This window comes from Rhipicephalus sanguineus, chromosome 9, assembly GCF_013339695.2.
Source record: "Rhipicephalus sanguineus isolate Rsan-2018 chromosome 9, BIME_Rsan_1.4, whole genome shotgun sequence".
Taxonomy (NCBI): Eukaryota; Metazoa; Arthropoda; class Arachnida; order Ixodida; family Ixodidae; genus Rhipicephalus; species Rhipicephalus sanguineus.
In genome coordinates, this window is record NC_051184.2 from 82,437,479 (window position 1) to 82,458,063 (window position 20,585).

The following is a 20,585-nucleotide window of genomic DNA, read 5'->3' on the forward strand; positions in this document are numbered from 1 at the left end:
GGCATCATCGACGAATCTGATGAAAGCAGCGCGCACGAGGAATCACCAATCTAGGCAGGTGCCAGTTAAGAAATGACAGCACTCAGCCTAGCTCGCGCGCGCAGAGACGGCGAGCTGGTGGCGACCTCGTGCGGCGCGCCGTAGAACAACTCGCCAAGGAAAAATTCCATTCACTCCCGTCGCGTTGCGAAGGCCGTAAGGGGAGAGCGGAGGAGAGAGAGAGTCGAGTCCGGCCGTGCCTGAGCGCACCTCTCAGCGTGGGGGGGGGGGGGGGTGGCGGCACGGTGCGGCACCGTTTCTGCGCCTGCGCGCAGCTTCGACGCTACTAAACCGAGCGCCAGTGTGATAAGAGCACTCTCGCCCTCAGAAGAGAAAAACTGTGTGTGCTCCCGCAAGATGCTCAGTTGTTGCTGTTACGTCTTTTCGTGTGGACGCATTAAAGTTATGTGTGCCCACAAGCTGTTCAACGCTATCAAAAATGTTGAAACGTTACAACACATACCATTAAATTCATGGGCCAAATTGAACGTACTTCTGTTTCGTAAATGTTTTTGCCACTGGTCGGCCGACGTCACTAATGTATCCAGCATCAAAATTCACCCAAACATTCCCGCACGAATGCTTTTAGCGGAAGAAGTTTTATGTGAATACTAATTCTGTGCATAAATCGAGCCTGTCATCATAATTATAGCGCTATATCCTTTCAGCCGCTGAATGTGTGGCGCGAGTGCTCATATACTACACGGACAGTTTCCGATCTCTGTGTTTACACATATTTACGTACTCACGCGCGTGTTTGGGTCAAGCGTAACAAGCGCATTTGCTTCAGTGATGTCACGTAATTTTACTTTATGAAAATAGTAAAAAGCTCAGCAAGGCGTGTTGCTGAGGTAGTTGGTTCATTACTTGAGAAAAATAGGTGTGGTGCAAAAAAGAGCGGGCGAAGTGAAGACACGTTTTGTCGTTTGAATGTTTCCACATCAACTAGCCCGCTGACCATCTTTAACGAACTGGCAAACACGTGTTCGCCACGTGTTTGTCAGTTCGTATTTGCACTTCGTTGGCGTCCATTCTGTGACATGCATATCTTTCTCAAATAAAAATCTCGCTCAACGATTTCTTTCCACGTGCTTTCAGAAACAGTCGCATAAATTTATTATTATGGCACGTCAAATGCGATGAAAAATGCGGCTCCAACGTGGTGTATGCAAAGTTTTCATGTAGCGACATGTGGCAACAAGTGATGCAAAGAAAATTCGACGAACGCCTTCTCAAACGGCATGCCCTAGACGACATGCCGGGAGGAACGCACACCATTGTGATAGGTTGAGCCGTGCTTTCAAGAAGGGAGAATTCGAATTTTTTTTCGTCTTCTTCAACCTCTACACCCCCCTCCCTTCCCTTCGTTCAGAGTCATTGTCGCGAAACTCACTTGAGCAGGCAGGGTAGGATAGCCGTCCCGACGGAGGGACAATCGTAGCTGCGGGAGCAGGTTTTTTTCACTCCGGCCAGGAGAATTCTTCAAGAAGTGCGGTGGGTGGACATGTGTGGTGGAAAGTCAAAATCGTGCACGAGACGGATACGTGGCAGGATTCCGGCATTGTTTTCCGCAGAGATCACCGTAGCGAGAAACCAGTGGCCCCCTGCTTCTATGTTGAACTCGCTCACCTCATATAAGGCCACGTGTTCACTAATGTTACGGGTCATCAGATTTTTGTGCTCCTCTTATCGCGCATCTTCTATTGACCATCGGGTTTTGTGTATTCTGATATGGTGCGCCTGCATTTTTTATTCGCTCGTGTTTTCAGCGATCCAACAGGCACACGTGAGCGGTTCTTATGCACGATTCCTTTCTGTTAAATCTTAGCTTTAGATTAGGAATGCGTGCGTGTCTATCTTGTTTAGATGTAGAGTTCATGGGATCTTGTGGTACCGCTCGCAATGTTTTTCGCGTCGCGTGCAGCAGTTTATCCATCTTTTTGGCCCTTAGGTTATCACTGAAAAAATTGCAATTTCCGCTTAAAGGATAACGCTAATTTAATTGCGAGTCATGTGTTGCGAATGCCTAACGTTCATTGGTGAAATTAATAAACGTCGGGGGGGGGGGGGTGCTCCTCTGCTCGTAATTAGCTCACGCGTATGCACAATCTTCTAGTCTAGTTGCCACTCTTAACCTCGCTTTTTCGGCAAGCCGCCTAACATTATCTTTCTTTTCTTCGGGTCCGTCTTTAATCCTACTTCAATGCTGCTTTCGTTTACATCTCCAGAATTTTTTTCGTGATTCGGCACCGTCGTTACTGAAAAGCGCGATATCGTGCGCAAAACGCAAATAGCTAAGATATTCTTCGTTAATCCTTATTCCTATTTTGGCCCGTTCTAGTTCTATCAATATTTATAGTGAACGTGCCGCGCAAAGCGTTGAAGAGATTGTAACTCTTCGCATAGGCGTGCGCACAGTGGGGCAGGGTGGCGGCCGGCCCCCGTAGTCACCTAAGAAGAGAGGCGCGCAAGGTCTGCCAAACACATTGACTTAATAGGGAGGAGAGGTGCCGCGATGAACCTCCCCCCCCCCCCTCTGAAGGGGAACCCTACTCACGCCTATGATTCTGCGCCTGAGCCCATTCTAGATTAGGATTGTACTGCTTTTCTTGAGGAATACAGTGGCTGTGGGGTCGTTTTAGATATTGGCTATGGTATCTATAGATGTTTAGATATTCCTTTATGGCATAATTATTCCGGAACTGCTGGCGTGTGTTCATATCTGTGAATAAATTTGTGTTTATCACCTTCCAAATGTGTTGCTCCGTCATTTCTCAGACGCATGCGTAGTTGGTGCAGCAGGCCTTTCATCAATTTAGTTGCGTTGGAGACAATATTGACTTTCGTTCTCGGCCTTGCACGGTTCGAGAGAATTGTGGGTCTTAATCGCACACTAAGACATCAGTGGATCAGTCGTTCCAATTAGGAAGCATTTTTCCAATACGGCACCAATGGTAGTCGTTGAATGCCGTTGGGCCGCGAATAGTCTATTTTAGCGCTGCTGACTTACAGTACAGTAACCACAGTAATACCGAACTGCCGTGGTTGGCACGCAGCCATTTTGCTTGATACCACGTGTATCAGCCTGCCTGATCAAGTAACTTTACGCATCGAGCAACTACCGCTGGTGTCCCCATATAAACTAGCTACGTGCAGACCACGACGGTACAGTACTACCGTATTTAACGCGCGGTAAGCCACCACTGCTAAAACATAATAACGGGTGTAAACGGTCACGCCGGCGGCTACCCGACGTCGGCGGGGCCGACACCACGCCAGCATCGGCTAGAATACATAGGCCTAAAGACGGCTGGCCATCATCGGCTGAATTACGGCATGCCCGTCTCGGACCGACGCCGGCTAGCCCACGTCGGCCCGAAGCCGGCAAGCCCGCATCGGCGTTGGGTCAAGATCGGTCCAATGGCGGCGTGCTGCCTGGGAAGGGTCTGAATGTTGGCTACGCTTCACTGTGCTCTTGTCGCTTGTCTTCTGCGCTGCCGAAATGACTCGGGGAACGAAGTCAGAACAGAAATGTTGCGTTGTAGGCTGCAAAAACAGTTATGCAAACATGGATAAAGCTGAGAAGTACACCCAGTTCCATCAGTTCCTGTCGCGGCCTCACCAGCTTGAACGGCATAAAACAGGAATAGGAGCGGTCCGCCAACAACTGTACGTACAGCCTACCTACATTTTCTTCGCTACTCTCATTTTTTGAAGCTTCGCTAACATCAGTGAAGGAGCCGTTCATTTTAGAGAGCTTGATGGTGCGCCTTCTTGGCCTTCGCTTCCACAGGTGCGTCGGCTGCGAACCTTGGGCACACGAGCCCGTGTGCTCAGCATCCACGGCGTACGATGGTCCTCACTGCATCACGCAACATGAAATACAAAAGGCCTGAAAAGTACAATAGCGGTTAAAATATAAGGATCGCCGAAGCATCAAGCAGAAAGGAAGACAGAACCGGTAAGGGAGCGTGGAAGAAGAGCATCTGAAGAACATGTGCAATCAGCGAAACATCGCGTAAAGAGAGAAGAAAAACGAATGTGAGACATACACGCTTGTTTTTATATGTTAGGAAACAATGTTAACGTGCAGGCAGAATAACAACGCATTAGAAAAATAGCAATAGAAAAGATGCTACTGTAGAGAAGCATTGGAACGCTCTAATGGGTCGTCCTCTCAAGCGCCCAGCCCAGCCGCGCAGCCGCCACTGCGGCAACGTCCATATCGCGTATCTCCCACAGAACGCCGTGTAATCAACGAGCAAGTCGACGAGATGCTTCGCCGCGATGTTATTAGACCTTCTAACAGCCCCTGGGCGTCTCCTGTCGTTCTTGTGGCGAAGAAGGACGGTTCTGTGCGGTTCTGTGTGGACTGCCGCCAACTTAACAAGATCACTCGCAAGGACGTGTATCCACTACCGCGAATAGACGACGCGATTGACAGCCTGCAAGGCGCAGAATTCTTTTCATCTCTCGATTTGCGCTCAGGGTACTGGCAAGTACATATGGCTCATGACGCTCGACAGAAGACCGCCTTTGTCACGCCTGACGGCTTGTACGAATTCAACGTCATGCCGTTTGGGCTGTGTAATGCACCCGCCACCTTTGAGCGCATGATGGATACCGTTCTGCGCAACCTGAAATGGCACACATGCTTATGCTACCTCGACGACGTCGTTGTTTTCGCTCCGGACTTCTCCACGCATCTTCAACGCCTGCGGCATGTTTTGACGCGTTTGAGCGAGGCCGGTCTGCAACTGAATCTAAAGAAGTGCCGATTTGGAGCACGGCAGCTGACAATACTCGGTTACGTCGTGTCCAAGGACGGTATTCTCCCCGATCCAGCCAAGCTTCGGGCCGTGACCGAGTTCCCCAAACCTACGCCCGTCAAGGAACTGCGCAGTTTCGTAGGACTGTGTTCCTACTTTCGGCGCTTCATTCGAAACTTCGCGACTATCATATCGCCGCTGACGAAGCTCCTCGGAAGTAATGGGCCGCTCAATTCGTGGTCGTCAGAGTGCGACGAAGCTTTCGCGAAGCTCCGTCGTTTGTTGACGTCGCCTCCCATACTACGCCACTACGACCCTACGGCACCTACAGAGGTACACACAGACGCCAGCGGTGTTGGCCTTGGCGCTGTCCTTGCGCAGCGCAAACCAGGATTCCCTGAATATGTCGTGGCATATGCAAGTCGTACGCTTACCAAAGCCGAGACCAATTACACCGTCACCGAAAAGGAATGCCTGGCGATTATCTGGGCTTTTACGATGTTTCGACCTTATTTGTATGGTCGCCCCTTTGATGTCATCACCGACCACCATGCACTATGCTGGCTGTCATCATTGAAGGATCCATCAGGCCGCCTCGCCCGCTGGGCACTTCGCCTACAGGACTACGACATCCGCGTGCTGTGCCGCAACGGACGCCAGCATGCCGACGCCGACGCACTCTCGCGCTCCCCCTTGCCTGACGACAATACCCACAGCTCAGTGTCTCACAATGCCGTTTCTTCCATCGACATTCACACCATCGCTACCGAACAGCGCAAGGATCAGTGGATCGCTTCACTGATAGACTTGCTTACTTATCCATCGGCAACACCATCCACTCGCGCGTTGCGTCGTCAAGCCCATCATTTCGCCATTCGCGACGACCTCCTTCACCGACGCAATTACAACGCCGATAGCCGCCAGTGGCTACTAGTAATACCCCGCAGTCTCCGTTCTGACATATGCGAATCGTTCCACGCTGCTCCGCAGTGTGCGCACTCTGGGGTATCGAAAACATACCACTGCATTCGCCAACGGTACTTTTGGCAGGGGATATACCGCTACGTGCAGAAGTTCGTTCGCTCCTGCATCGATTGTCAGCGCCGCAAAGCTTCAACGCACCAGTCACCAGCAGGTCTAAAGCCTTTACCTTCCCCTGACCGGCCGTTTGGGCGCGTTGGCATCGATTTGTATGGGCCACTTCCTCTGACATCGGCTGGTAACCGCTGGGCCATCGTCGCTGTAGACCACCTTACGCGATACGTGTCACCAATACGATACGTGTCACCAATAGGGACTGTCTCATTTGCAGCTCCGAAAGGGAGGGGGCATCGCTCCCCCTCTGGTTCACCGCTGAACTAAACCAAGCGCCTAAAAGCACAGCACCACAAACACACGCTGACTCGTTTGATGTTCCGACTGCGCTAAATGCACACGTGCCATATTCAGATGAATTGGCATACGTGTCACTTGGCACATTAACAGCAGACGTGTCATCCTCAGATGGCTTGGCGGCCATTAAACGCGTCCTTTACCGCAAACGACTGCGCGGCAGTCTACCAGAAGCTCTGCGATGGGGCCGATTATTTTAACGCATGTCCGACAGTCGAATGCTTCGTGTATTATTCAAAATTACACTGTTACTACCACTTCTCTTTGCCTTGGGCGCCAAATGCAACAGCGTACAGGTTCGAATTGTTTAAAAAAGTCAGTTTCACCGCAAGGGAGAAGCAATCAAGGTGGTATGAACAAATCAGAATGTCACATGGCTTTCACACCTCGACACTTGGAGCACGCTGCTCAAACACAAAGAAGAACGCTCGAAAAGAATGTGCAGGTTTCATAAGACGAACACCAACCACTGTCACAGTTGCAACTTCTTTGTGTTTGAGCGGCGCGCTGCAAATGTCGACTCTCCACAACCCAACGCTCTTAGATATTTTTTTTTGAAACTGCAGCACGTGGAGTGACCCCCCAGGAAGAACAGCACATTGGTCAATATTGTTTATACGTTGGCAAGCGATGGCCCAGTGAAGACGCACTACAAAACCTATGTTGGCAAAGCGAGCCTATGATGATGCCAGCAGTAGTACATCATAGCCCGCCAAAATACAATATTGGTACCACCATCGTACAAGAACGGCAACAAAGGTCCATCGTAGCCAGCCAATATACAATATTGGCAGCGCCATCATATAAGGACGGCAACAAAGGCCCACTATTCTCAGTCAACATAGAATATTGGCACAGCCATCCTGTAAGGATGGCAGAAATGGAATACCGTTGCCAGCCAACGTACAATATTGGCAGCGTCGTTCTTTAAAGATGGCAAAAACAGTCCATAGTTGTCAGTCAACAAACAAAACTGGAACTTCCATTACATAAGGGAACAATCGCGCACACAGGGTCTTGATTTTTACAGTCGGCATTTAGTGAGCCACAATATATATGCTAAATAGAGGGACAAAATTTAATAAGGTGAACTTGTTGGCTAGTTGGTTGAAGATCAAGCATCAGGAGTCACTGCGGTCTTATGCATCGTCCTCGTTTTTACCGCACTGCTTCATGATAGAGCACAACATTTGTTTTACAGATGCTGAGCAATGCAAAATAAAAGTACCAAGTTCTCAACTGAGTCTAGCAAGCTGCTCGAAATACTTCTCAGAGAAAGGAAACACAAAACAAAATAAAGTATAACTTTTCAATGCTTCCTAAATGTTAACGTTAATTGTTTGATTCGACAAACGTGTACATCGCAACTGTATAAGTACAAACAAATACTAACTTACTTACTTTATATTGGTTGAAGCTGTATATGGCGTTGATGTAATGGAGTAGAATTGAATTCTCGTCTGCTTTGCAATGGCCGTCTGCGCTGGTGCGGCTTTTGTGCACGCGCACAAAAATTATTCTGACAGCTTTATTAGGAGCGAACAATAAAAAAAAAATTCATGTGACTTCAACAGCACCACGCATTTGTGTGTTTGCTACACGACTGGTTGGGATTACAAGATCGTTGCTTTTTTGTGTGCGCGCTTCAGCGATGTGCTGTCCAAGACTGTGGTAACTATCACCCGCGGAATCTCCAAATGAACGAGTTATGTTTGCGATCTCAATTCTTAACGGAACCAGATGTGTTCACTTCGAAAAAATGTTCTCGCTGTTCAAGAGGCCAGAGTAGCAGCGCGACGCCTTGTTTTCCTCAGTAAGTTTACGTCCTCTGACTTTCCTCCCAGCAATGGGGTAGCAGGGTGGTGGCTGGTCATGATACACTTGTCACTTGACGGCTGCTCCGCCTACGGCGATTCAGCAGCGATTCCGTGCTTTCAATGCCTTTGAAAACGAGGGGGGGGGGAGATGGCGGGAGACAATGGAACCTAGGAAGATGCGTACGCGTTTTGGCCCCTTCTGGTCGGTGGCTAAGCTTTGTCAGTTAGGAACGGTTACTTCCCCTCGTTCATGCTTCCGGCATCAGCGGGCGTGCGCCTTTCAGTATTCAGTCGGACACCATCTGGAAAAACGGAGTCCTATACCGAGACAGGATGAGATTCTACGGCGATGCCACAGTGAGAAAGCAGCTGCCCTGTTCTTCTTAGGACCTGATTATTTTTATTTTTGACGAGCCATCCGCAGATGAGCGCCGATGTGTTCTTACAGCTCGTAAACGTTCCGCTGGATTTTTTGTGTTCGTATCGCGTTCAGTAAGTCGTTTCTTTTCTTAATAGCATGTTACTTTCCGTGTTTTTCGTATGTGAAGTATGTGCTGGGTTAATTAATGTCTACATTACCAAGTATTTTTTTAGATGTGCTATTTTGTGAATACCCATGTATTGGGCTTTTTGTGCGCGTCACCATTTAATAAATAAATTGGCCACGAGGTCTCTGGTAGCTCAAGGTGGTTATGGATTTCGGCTGTATCAAACGACTGGTCAAGTGTAGATGCTCATAAATTTCATTTTGCATCACAGTTTGCTCTTCATTCACTTCCTTTGAAACCTTCGGTGAGCTGACAACTCAAATAAGAGCTAAAGAGAGACATTTTCGCTCTGTGTGTTTCTGAGTGGTGCCTTGTACGCGATTCGTAATAAAACAGCGTTATTCAAAATGCTTAGTGTCGGTTCTATGCAGTTATCTGCAAGCAAGCGGTCAGTGGAGCAAAGCGCGGAATGCGAAATTATTTTCAAAACTTGCAGTATTTTTAGTATATGTATGCAGTAAGAATAAGCTAGTGCTGACTCTCAACATTTCTGCCCTGATTATCCCTGCTGCTTGCCTAAAACCAAAAGTGTGGGCAGCATGCATTTATTTACATGCACAAACATCCACCTCATGTTAAACAACGCACTCAGGGGAAAACATCGTAAAGATATCGGCATAGAGAATGAAAAGCTTCACAGAACCGTCATTAAACGCTGGAAAAGAAAGAACGATGGCGTATCCAGCGATAAGGGCTGGCAAAAAATATCGGAACTGCCAGTACATATAGAATGCTGGCGATACGTTTGACGGACAATGTTGGCTACGGCCATCTTTGCCATTATTGGCGATATGTGTGACGGATAATATTGGCGAGAGCCATCTTTTAAACACTGCACCATTATTGTCTTCCAATATTAGACCAATGCACATTTAGGTGTAGAAAAACCAAAAAAAGCCACTGCCAAGTTTTTCTCAAAAAAGCCAACGTAGGGCCAATATTTCTGCCAATACTTGCCAACCATGGGCCAAGATTCGTCGAATCCCGATGTGCTACCTCGGCCCTTTGCGTCTCCTGCCGTGCGGTGGCTCTCGAAGCATTGGTTCCCCTGCGTTCCACATAACTGAAGCACTTCCGAGATTTGCACTGAGCCAGCGGTAAGTGGTGTACATAAATAGCTCGCATTCAGTATGCTGAAGAACGTATGGCGCGTGCAAACTTGTCTAACGTGACGCGCTGCGAAGCGTGCGATCCGAGGTTTTAATCCACGTGGCGCAGTTGGAAATGTTTTTCTTCTGACTTACTTTTCTTTGTGGTTCTTATTTATGCCTATATATATATATATATATATATATATATATATATATATATATAATATGGCGGCGACGGCAAAAGCCCGCCGAGAGTTACCATATGATTGCTATCACGATAAAGGAACGCCACCGCCTCTCTTCGAATACGGTGCCGAACGTAACAGAGCATTCTCCGCATCGTGGGCTTCACGTGCCAGTGCAGTCTCTGCCGTAGCTTGGAGCTGTCTTTGAGAGGGGCGCTACTGGCGCCTCACAATGGCTGTTCAGTGCCTATAGTAGTGGTAGACTGCTGGCACACCCTCCGTATACACAGCAGATCTAGACGGCCCACTTGACTGCCACATTGCAGAAACTTTTAAATCTACTGCCTACGGTACACCACAACTTTGTGGACAGCCAGCATTTACACGATGTCGAACAAGACGGGGCGGCCAGCAAAGCACGGTGAAACTGTTGCTTCAACGCACGGCCTCATTCCGCACCTACAGACATACAGCTCCTGCCCAACAAGCTGTCGCGCTACCATAGCCGTCGAGAGCATTGCCATATGGGGGCATTGTGGGGAACAGGCTCTAGAGCCAGTTGGGGGGAAGGAGATGCGGCCGCCTTCGACACGGACACCTTCGGGCTTGCGCTCCCTCCGACAGCCAAGCAGTTTGGCCTGGGCCATCGAACAGTAAAGATATTAAGTGCGAATGCACTTCTTAAGCGACCCCGAAAACTACGCCGGCATCCGCTCTCCTCCTCCTCTCCCCTAGCAACGGCGCGAGGAGCGGAGAGGAGCGTCTGTAGCAACGGCCCAGCGACGTCACGCCCTACGTGACTGCGCGCGCTCCGCCCTCCGCTCCGTGGCTGCGCGCGCCTCGCGCCGGCTCCGCACCGCTCTCCGCGCCGTGACGTCACGGCGCGTTGTGCAGCTCGCGCGTCCGCGCCGTGGCTGCGCGCGCCGCGCCGGCTTCTCGATGACGTGTCTGTCTCTCGAGTTTCCGACCACGATCAACGGTGGCGTCATAGACTTGGCGTTCAGGAGGAACTGTATGGTCCGCGCCGTCTTGCCGGATCCGCTCAACGTCCATTTCTCGGATCACAAAGCGCTGGTACTAACCGTGAGCTACAACGATAACACGAATAGGTGCTGATCTGTAGTGACGTGTGTAGTGGGTGTATGTGTGTGTGTGTGTGACGCACTTTGCGAGGTGCATTAATGCATCATACGAAAAGCGTGAAGTGTAAAATAAATAAATAAATAATACTTCATATATAAATGTGTGTGTGTGTGTGTGTGTACAAATGCATCATGACAACAACACAATAAATCATCAATTACACTTAATCATCATCATCAGTAAAGTGCTTTGCACTTAAAAACGGCCAGACCTCCGTGGGTCGGCTGGCGCGTGCTCTCTCGCTGCCGTCTCCTTCGCTCGGCTCTACAGTTTATCCGCGCGCGCCCCCTCATAGCATCACCCCGTGCTTCGCACTTCCTCATACTCCCCTTCGTGGAAAGGCGGGTTTTTAAAGACGATAGTCTTTCTTGGGGAACTTAAACGCAGAAATTTTGGTCTGTCTTTCTGTCTTTCTGTTTGTCGGCACGTCCCTCGATTCAGCCACTCGGCCAAAGTTGAACCACTTGCACAAGGGCCAGCCATCGTGAACGGCTCACTAGGTTCATACTTGTGTTCATGGTTGATCAAAAAGCAAACATTATGCATATCTGAGGCGCAACATCACTAGGTAAGTATTAGGTGGTGTGTTCCTTTAATAGAAAATACATAGATACGTAATTCTAGATACCCTAGTTTCTTAAGCTGCGCTGAAAATGCGACTGCGCCGAAGCTTGGCTTCCTCCGTGCCCTCTGCGCGAGCTCATTGTTGTGTTTCGGTTTCAGTTCAGTATTGCACTGTACGAGTGCCATGGGGCGCCGCTCTGGCATTCCTGCTTTACTCAGGCGACGTGAATATAAAAGAGTGTGTGGAGAGTACTCGTTGAGTGCGGACGTTTCTTCTGCTTCGGCGCTTCGCGCCAAACCGCGTGTTTGGGCTGGCTATCGTCCCCGCCGGTCGCGTTGGTCACCGCTGTTGCTGTGCCGGGACTACCAGCCCGCAACACAACATTCACGTTTCCCGACGTATTGCCAGATGGCGTTTATATCTCACGCAGCGCCTCTTCTATCGTCTTTAGACGACATTTGCAGCGAAGCACGCAGATACGCGGCCAATTTTTTTCTGTTGTTTTCTGCCTCCATGTGGTCTCTGAAGGCTCCCACCAACCCCCTGCCCTGAGCCTACAATTGTTATTTATTATCACGTAGCAGTTTCCCTACTTCGTCAGTGCGGCTTATCTGTCGCTGGAACCACTCAACGCAAGATCTCCAACTAGGCCAGTTGTAAAATATCTTACGTTGCCGAACCAGGATTTTACGCCCTTACATATATAGCTACATACGTTATGCGTTTAGTATCGCTTCCCAAGGTGCCCTTCCGTTCTTTCAAAAGTTTCATTTCCCTGAACCTATCATAAAATCTTTCCGTCAAGAAAAATGATCAAAAACAAGCTGGTGGTTTCCGCCTTAGCCTATTATCAGCCCAACGCAATTAAGGCCTACTGCATATATATCGAGGCTCACAGAGACCCAGCCTTAACCTGCCGTGACTCAATATATCAGTATATGACATGTGTGCGGGCATTCACGACCCCGAACAGTGTGACTGTGGTCCCATCACTAAATATTTGAATCGCAGCCTTCAGCATCAAACAAACCTGAGTACTGCTATTCTATAACCACGCTGCCCTATCTGAATAACAAATAGTACACAATGGCACTTTCAACTCGGCAACATTCGATGAATAAAAAGCTTCAAGGAAGGGTGCTGTCCTACATTTTAGCACGTTATAAAGAAATGGGGGTCTAATGAGCAACAATACGCACTAGTGGAATCTGTAAGACGGGAACAAACAGCGCTACACACGTTAAGGTGACAGAACAAGAGACAGGGTGCTGAGCGCCTTGTCTCTCGTTCCATCACTCTTCCGTGTCTAGCACTGTTTGTACCGGGCTTAATGACGTACCAACGAGCCCAGTTATGTGCACTATGGTAGTAAACCGGAATATTCACATGTCGGTGATAAATTTCCTCCCTTTTTTTCAGGCATAATGCTCAAGCAATGATAAAAAGGTAGGTGAAATTTTAAACGAAGATATGTTTCTTTACTGAATGCTTATGAAGGCTACACCATATCAAGCGGCGCGTATTATTGATTGTTAGCGTATACATTACTGCCGCAGCGAAATGTTTAATGAGCAGGAGAAATTGTCCCATGCAGGCTGGCCGACGTTTTGATAGAAGGAACTATCTTTGTCAAAGCCACCTTGTCATCCGTGGCGTCTTTGTTTGTCATGTCCAGTGGTGGTGCGTGTCACAGTTGGTAATCACCATCTGGAAAAAAATAACTATAAGTGAGAAGAGTAGTACGGCCCTTTACCCTTTCTAGAAGAGGTTGTAATGAGGATCAAAATTGTCATCGCGGAATTAAGGGGAGCTAAGAAAAAAATCACAGCATATCCACGGGGTGAATGATGATGAGTGGGGCGAAGCTACGGAGGGAATCATCTGTAAACCGTGAAACTCTTCCGTGAAATGCGCCCAGTACATAATATAAAGAGTGTGAAACATCGTGTATATATTAAACATCAAACATTTATTGTACTGTTGGTTTACGTGGTCCCTTCATTATCACTTGTGATCGGTGAAATGCAAGGAAGAAGTCCGCTCCCGAGCGAAAGAGCGCCAAGAGCGACCGCATTCCCCGCTCGCCCTGTGCGAATTAAAGGCAAGGCTAGAGGGAAGACAGGACGCGCGTTCCACGACGCGAGGTCGGTAGCATGCCCAACGAAAGCCAACGGAACGCGATCGTGCAAGTGCTCCGGCTTCGCATCGCCTCATGGTTCCATTTAGCGTCCCAAAACCAAACATATTGCTCAAGGTGTGCCTTGCGTTTTTCGTAGAAATAATTTCTTTATCATGTACATTAAGACGAAAAGTTGAAAGCTCGCTAGAGTGTATCGCCCGCAAAGTATGTCTTTTAGTGTGATTTAACTCTCGTACGGCAAGGTCCTCGCGCCGTTGCCGGTCCACCTCGCCCGTTGACGATCGGGCGAGGTGGCTAAATACAACTACTACACTTTAAGAAAAACATCTGGCGTTCTTTCGTTCTGCTTTTACAAAACATCTGGCGTCTTTCGTTGGTTTATTTCATCAATCAACGGCGTTTTGAACAAAATTTTTATTGTTTAATCACGCACAGGAGAAATCTCACCAGGCACTACCTTGGAGGTAAACAATGGCTGCTAATGGCAATGAGAGACAGAAGAAGTCGGCTTTTAGCTAACACTTACACTTCTACTTCTACTAACGTTTCCTACTGGAACATGCCAATGGCTGCTAATGGGGAATGAGAGACAGAAGAATTCGGCTTTTAGTTAACGCGCACGCTGCGAACTTTTTATTGTTCAACAACGCACAGGAGAAATCTCCCACCGGCACCACCTTGGAGGTCAAAGCGTAAGACTTGTTACTCACTACTACGACCACGACGAGGGACGAACGGGTGCCGCCTTAAGGAGCTTCGCCCCTAAAACAAAAAATAAAAGGAGAAATAAGAAGGAGAAAAGGAAGAGCGGGGGAGCAGCAACGAGATAACCGCCAAAAGCAATACGAACTAAAGAGCGGAGGACAAACGATTTGGACCACCGGCAGAGGGGCACCTAGCCACGCTCCCGCAAGAGCTCCAAAAACGGTGTCATCCTTTTATTTTCTGAAAAACAGAATATGAATGGGAAGGATCAGATGGAGGCAAAACAAAATGGTGGAAACGGGTGGCCTATTTTTGAAAGACAAGATGTGGACTGTAAGTGATACGAGAGGCCCTTCCGAAGGACACGTGTTTAATCATTAAAGTTATTCGCTGACCCATACATTGAGTGTCGCCATAGGTGGCCCACAAGTGCGAATGGCCTCAAACTACTGGAGGCATTTCATCTAAGCAAAAGAAAACTAAAAACGAAAGAAAGAAAAAAAAACGGAATATGAAGCGGACGAGAATTTCCTGGGTAGGAACGTGCTTTGACAATGCAGGGGTAGGTAGCGGCCGTAGAAACGCGGAAAGTGTAAAGGGCAAAGTGGTAAGGAAGTGCTAGAAAATAAAAACTGCACGCTAGTAATACATACATACATACATACATACATACATACATACATACATACATACATACATACATACATACATACATACATACATACATACATGTAAAGCAAAAATGAAAGAGAAGAATACTAATAGTACATTACGAGTGTTATAGGGGTTTCATGTTGTGAATGGGATACTGGTCAAATTTAGTTGAATGTTAAGCGTATTTTATGTGTCGTAATCATATAGAAGTTATGCTACAGCTTTTAGCGATTCCAGGTTATCATGTGCTATATTTATTCCTGCGGCGTGTTGGCGTTTATATTTGTATAACAAATATGATTGCATGCATTTTCTATCTCGTAGTGAGACGAAGCTACTTTGTAGGATGTAAACTTGTCATTCGTTGAAATTGTGGTCTTGTTGATTAAAGTGGCTCGCTACTGTTTTTGGTATATTGCCACGTGGTCGTGATGTCGACGAAGACAGCAGTCGGCGTGTTCAAGATGAAACTGTTTATTTGGCCGAACTTGTGGCCGGGAAATTAATACTCAAACTATAGCAATACACGCTGTACACTGATAACAGCGAACATGGTGTCGGCCGTCGATAAACTACCTATGGCTGGGACGCGCCGCCGTTTTTACATCACGCATCGAAGTTTCCAGTCTTATCATTGGTGGTCGCTCAAGCTCTGGAATAATCTAGACCATTCGCGTCCTGCGCGCAATCTTAAAGTGATCTACTACATTCGCGAAGCTTCTCGAACAGTGCGGCGCGGTGAGCGTCGAGGATTGCTAACCGTCCTTGCTGATCAAACCGATTACATCAAAATAAAAGAAGAAGCGGACGTGGCATTGTCCCTCTTTGAAAAAGCATCATCCCGATGCTTGTGGCAGAACATAGAAGGAAAAAGACAAGTGCATACACAAATAAATTATAGTAAGTCTCCAGGTTCGGCTTAAGGCGCTTGACATGGATGACTTCAGGTCGTGCGCGGCGTCGCTGGGAGTTCGTAATGCCATCCGAGATCACCTCGTAATCAAGAGCGCCGAGACGTCGAAGCACCTTGTATGGCCCGAAGTATCGCAGAAGTTTTTCACTTAGCCCACGTGGGCGTATAGGCGTCCACACCCAAACACGGTCGCCGGGCTGGTATTCCACGAAGCGTCGTCGAAGACTGCAACGGCGGCTGTCGGTCATCTGCTGATTCTTGATGCGTCGGCGGGCGAGCTGTCGGGCTTCTTTCGCGCGCTGAAGGTAAACAGTGACGTCGAGGTTTTCTTCGTCCGGGGCGTTGGGTAACATGGCGTCGAGCGTCCTTGCCGGGTTCCTTCCGTAAACCAACTTGTAGGGCGTCATCTGTGTCGTTTCTTGCACGGTCGTGTTGTATGCGAAGGTCACGTACGGACGGATGACATCCCAGGACTTTTGTTCGACGTCGACGTACATGGCCAGCATATTGGCGATGGTCTTGTTTAGGCGCTCGGTGAGGCCAATGGTCTGTCGGTGGTAGGCGGTGGTCAGGCGGTGGCTTGTCTGGCTGTATCTCAGAATCGCCAGAGTTAGGTCTGCAGTAAAGGCGGTACCTCTGTCCGTGATGAGGACCTCTGGGGCGCCATGACGTAGGACGGGGTTCTCAACGAAGAACATGGCTACCTCGACGGCACTGCCTTTGGGCAGGGCCCGTGTTTCGGCGTAGCGGGTCAGGTAGTCGGTAGCTATGACGATCCATTTATTACCGCTGGTCGACGTTGGGAACGGCCCCAGGAGGTCCATCCCAATCTGCTGGAGCGGTCGCCTAGGTGGCTCGATCGGCTGGCGCTGTATTTTGTCGCTGACAGTCCCGGCATGTCTTTACGTAGCGAGTGACGTCGTCGGCAAGGCGCGGCCAGTAGAACTTTTCCTGTATACTTGCCAGCGTTCGCGAAACACCGAGGCGTCTTGCTGTCGGGTCGTCGTGCAGGGCCTGCATGACTTCTGATTGCATTTCTGAAGGCACCACGAGAAGGCACTTGGCTCGAAGTGGTGAGAAGTTCTTCTTTCGAAGAACGCCGCTGCGTAAGACAAACGACGACAGTGCTCGCTTTAATACTTTCGGAACGACGACGGTCTTGCCCTAGAGGTGTTCCTTAAGGCCTCTGAGTTCCGCGTCGGATCGCTGTTGTTCAGCGAAGTCGTCGGCACTTATGGTTCCCAAGAAGTAGTCATCATTCTGGTCGTTTTGCGGCGTGGTATCCGCGGGGGTACGAGACAGGAAGTCGGTGTCAGTGTTTTGTTAGGGACTTCTACACGACGGTAATATCAAATTCTTGAAGTCGCAAGCTCTATCATGCGAGGCGACCTGAAGGGTACTTCAGGTTAGCCAGCCAATAGAAGCCGTGGTGGTCGCTCACAACTTTGAAGGACCTGCCATACAGGTAGGGGCGAAACTTGGATGCAGCCCAGATGATGGCCTAACATTGATTTTCTGTTGTAGAATAGTTGATTTCTGCCTTTGATAGCGACCGGCTAGCATAGCTGATTACCCTTTCGATTCCGTCGATCTTCTGCACAAGGACGGCGCCGAGTCCTACGTTGCTTTCGTCGGTGTGTATTTCCGATCCGCGTATTCGTCGAAATGCGCAAGTATCGGAGGCGTCTGCAGGCGTCGTTTTAATTCTTGAAATGCTTGAACTTGCGACTTTCGCACCAGAGATTGACGTCAGTCTTCCTGAGTTGCGTCAGTGGCTCGGCGATCCGTGAAAATTCTTTGACGAAACGTCTGTAATAGGCGCACAAAGCCATAAATCGTCGTACGGCCTTCTTGTCGGTGGGTGGTGGGAAGGCAGCAATGGCAGCTGTTTTCCGCGGGTCCGGGCGAACTCCAGACTTGCTAATGCCATGGCCCAAGAACAAGAGTTCGACGTACGCGAAGCGGCACTTTTCTGGATTGAGGGTGATTCCGGAGGTATTGATTGCTTGAAGTACAGCTTCGAGGCGGTGAAGGTGTTCGTCAAAGTTTAAGGCAAACAGACAAAGTCATCCAAGTACACAAGGCACGCGTGCCACTTCAATCCAGCCAGCACGGTGTCCATAACGCGCTAGAACGTCGCAGGTGCCGAGCAAAGACCAAAGGGCGTCACCTGGAACTCGAAGAGGCCGTCTGGTGTTATAAAGGCCGTCCTCTCTCGGTCTCTGCCGTCGACTTCGATTTGCCAGTAGCTGGTCTTTAGGTCCATCGAAGAAAAGTACATCGCGTTGTAGTGTCGGTCCAGGGTGTCGTCTATCTGTGGGAGAGGGTGGACGTCCTTCTTCGTGATTTTGTTCAGGCAGCGATAATCGACGCAGAAGCGCAGAATTTCGTCTTTCTTCACTAACACCACAGGTGACGACCACGGACTCTTTGAAGGCTAATTGATATCGTCGTGGAGCATTTCATCGACTTGTTTCTTGATGCCGTCGCGTTCTCCCGTCGAAACTCTGTACGGGTTCTAGCGGAGTGGCCTGGCAATTTCCTCAGTTATGATGCGGTGTTCTGTGACTGGGGTCAGCCCAATTCTTGACGACGACGAAAAGCAGTCTTCGTATTGCAGGAGCAGGGTTCTGAGCTGTTCTTGCTTATGCTTCGGAAGGCTCGAATTGACGTTGAAAGCTGGTTGAGGAGCTCGGTTCGTCGGAGTAAGTTCGGTAGAATTGGTGAGAGCGAAAGCACTGGAGGCTTGCACAATTTGTTCGATATAGGCAACTATCGTGCTTTTGTTCGCGTGCTTGTACTCGTTGCTGAAATTCGTGAGCACCACTGTTGCTTTCCCTCAACGCAGCTCGGCTATTCCTCTTGCGACGCAAATGTCGCGGTTGATCAACAAGTGCTGGGCTACTTCAACGACGCCTTCAAGGTTTGCTGATTTTTGAGTGCCGACAGAAATGAGGCTTGTGCGAGGGGGGAGCGTGACATGGTCTACGAGCACAATCAAGGCTGATTGTATTGGTTCGTGGTGGCGTGTGCGGTGGTAATGCTTTTTCTGTAGGTAGAGTCATCGACTTGGATCTCAGGTCGATGGCTGCCACATGAAGACCTAAGAAGTCCGTGCCAAGGATGACATATCTTGAGCAATGCTGTAGGACTACGAAGCTTGCGGGATAAATCCGGTTGTTAATGGAGACCCTCGCTGGGCAGATTGCTGCCGGCGTTTCTAGGTGACCTCTAGCTGTCTGGATTTCGGGGCCTTCTCAGGTGGTCTTAACTTTCTTCAACCTCGTGGGAAACGATCCACAGATGACAGAATAATCGGCTCCGTTGTCGACGAGAGCTGTGACGCTGTGGCCGTCGATAAGAACGTCGACGTCGCTAGTTCGCCGTCTTGCGTGGCGGTTGTGTCGTGGCGTCGGATCACGGCTTCGTCAATTTGTCCCGCTGTTTCGACGTTGCGTCGTCAGGTTTTCTTTGGGCCGCGAAGTTTCCTCGTGAGGGCTCCATCCGGTTTGCGTCGTGTTCTTGGGGCATCGTCGAGGCGTTGTCGTCGGCGGCGGAGGATCTTTGGTAGTTTGTCGTACCGCAACCGCAACTTCATATTTTGCGGCCCTTAGTTTTCTGGATATGGGCTAGGTGAGGGGCCCCGCGCTGGGCCAGTGTACGGTCTGCGTTGGGGAAAGACGTAGCGGCCTGGCGATCGGGGAAGTTCTCGTGGAGTTCATTGCGTTCCTGCGAGATTGTCGGCGATGTCACGTGGTCGTTCACCTCGTTGTGGACGTGGCGCCTTAATGGCAAATCCACGCAGGCCCCTCTCATGGTAGCGGCCGTGGCGGTAGGTGTGACCAGCCTCACCGCAGTGGTAGCAGAGTGAGCGGCGGTCTGGGGCACGCCAGATATCGGTATTCCTCGGGGTGTAGCGCTGGCCGACAGGTGGACGGTAGAGCGTTGGTGTCGGCGGCGGTGTGCCGCCTTGGCGTGGGCGTGGAGGAGGAGCATGGCGACGGCCTGCAGCATCATAGCTCATAGTTTGCGGCAGTGGCTCTGCTAGCTGAGGCGCGCCGAGTGAATGCTGGATCTCCTGGCGCACGATGTCGGCGATGGAATCTATTTGAGGTTGCGACAAAGTTAGAATTTTTCGCAGCTCCTCTTGCAGGATTTCTCGGATCGTCTCACGCAGGTTGGCGGATCCCAGTGCTTGAACGTCGGCGTTGCTTGTGGCCAAGAAGCTGCCGTTGTATTGCCGCGTTCGCATCTCAAGCGTTTTCTCGATTGTCGAAGCCTCCGAAGCGAATTCAGCGACCGCCTTCGGCGAGTTCCTTATCAATCCAGCGAAGAGTTCTTGTTTGACACCCCTCATGAGGAACCTGGCTTTCTTCTCTGCGGGCATACTCGGGTTGGCGTGTAGAAATAGGCGATTCTTCTCTTCCATGTAGGTAGCAATGTTTTCATTGGGCAGCTGCACACGGGTCTCCAGAAAAGCTGAGGCCCATGCCTTGCGGACCACGCTTGTGAACGTGCTTAGGGACGTCGTCTGAAAGAGATCCCATGTTTGTAGTGTGGGCTCTCGATTCGCGAACCACGTCCTCGCGGAGTCTTCTAGGTAGAACTAGACGTGACACTTTTC